A 1,789-nucleotide genomic window follows, 5' to 3' on the forward strand; every position below is an offset into this window, starting at 1 on the left:
CTCCAGAAAGAATTTTTGTTTTCTTCCGCCAGGACCAAGGCTGGAATTATTTCTAAGTCACCAAAACAATTGTGAGAGTACAGCATATGGATACTTTGAAGCCCTGATTCTCAGCCGGGATTGCATTGTAAGATCTTTGCTGTGGACTTTGACAAACTCTAGCCCTGATGCCTTCAGCACCTGGTATCCACAAAGTAGGTCTACCTTTTGGATGTCTCCTGAGATGAACAAATATCCTGTTGTAAAAGCTGCAGCTCGTTCACTTGCCACCGGCCTGTGCTCCGCGTCTTCCGGCTGCTCCGCCACCAGCTCCTCCGTGGCCACTGCCACAGCCACTGATCACAATGGAAGAAGAAATTGCTGCACTCATCATGGACAATGGCTCCGGCATGTGCAAAGCTGGCTTTGCTGGAGACGAGGCCCCCCGAGCCGTGTTCCCTTCCATCGTGGGGCGCCCTCGGCACCAGGGCATGATGGTGGGCATGGGCCAGAAGGACTCGTACGTGGGTGATGAAGCCCAGAGCAAGAGAAGCATCCTGACCCTGAAGTGCCCCATCGAGCATGGCACCGTCAACTGGGATGACAGGAGAACATCTGGTATCGCACCTTCTACAACGAGCTGCGCGTGGCTCCCGAGGAAAACCCCATGCTGCCGACTGAGGCTCCCTGAACCCCAAGGCCAACAGGGAGAAGATGACCCAGATCATGTTCGAGACCTTCGACACCCTGGCCATGTAGGTGGCCATCCAGGCCGTGCTGTCCTGGTACGCCTCCCGTCGCTCTGAGACCACCTTCAACTCCATCATCAAGTGTGATGTGGACATCCTCAAGGACCTGTACACCAACACGGTGCCGTCTGGTGGCACCACCATGTACCCAGACATTGCAGATAGGATGCAGAGGAGATCACTGCCTTGACACCCAGCACCATGAAGATCTAGATCATCGCCCCCACTGAGCGCAAGTACTCTGCAGGGATCGGCAGTTCCATCCTGGCCTCGCTGTCCACCTTCCAGCAGATGTAGCTGGTCAAGCAGGAGTACAGCGAGTCGGGCCCCTCCGTAGTCCACCGCAAATGCTCCTAAGTGGACTGCAAGCAGATGCGTAGCCTTGCTGCGTGAGTTAATTCCCAAGCATAAATTTGCTGTGGCAAATGCATACACCTCGTGCTAGCCTCACGAAGCTGGAATAAGCCTCTGAAAAACAATTCGTCCTTGAAGCTTGTGTCTGATATCAGCACTGGATGGTAGAACTTATTGCTGATTTTGACCTTGTGTTCGAGTCACCTGTTCCTTTGGTATACGTTTCATACCCTGTACATATCTTTGGTTTAAACCCTTAGTGCACGGGGCTTGGCCACTTGGTGGCTGAGTGAGAACATGGCTTATGGAGAAGTCCGCAGCTTGGTGAGTCTGCGTGACCATCAGTTTGTTGATCTGTGCAGGGTATTAACGTGTCAGAGCCAACTATTCCAGGATTTCTCTAGAGGCTGGTAAGAGTTCGTGAATCAGTTGTCATTTCTCTCTTGTGGGTCTGACACAGTTGGACAAGGCCGAGCCTTAGGACCCAGGTTCCTTTCCAACCTGATGTTTTCCCACCAGAACACCATGGGTCGTTACTTGCTATGGGTTGGAAATGGTTTGCATTTACACCTGTACATTTATTCATCCTTTTAATTTATGTAAGGTTTTTGTACACAATTCTTAATTCTTTAAGAATTAATTAAGACAACAAATTTTGATATTCTACTGTTATGTGAGAACATTAGGCCTCAGCAACACGTTATTGT

At 50.6% G+C, this 1,789-nt stretch overlaps 1 pseudogene; it reads left to right on the forward strand.

The window, feature by feature from the left end:
* Window positions 1-344: 344 nt before the first annotated feature.
* LOC134381054 (actin, cytoplasmic-like) lies at window positions 345-1,085 on the forward strand (annotated as a pseudogene).
* The last annotated feature ends 704 nt before the right edge of the window (window positions 1,086-1,789 follow it).

This window comes from Cynocephalus volans, chromosome 6 (assembly GCF_027409185.1).
Source record: "Cynocephalus volans isolate mCynVol1 chromosome 6, mCynVol1.pri, whole genome shotgun sequence".
Taxonomy (NCBI): domain Eukaryota; kingdom Metazoa; phylum Chordata; class Mammalia; order Dermoptera; family Cynocephalidae; genus Cynocephalus; species Cynocephalus volans.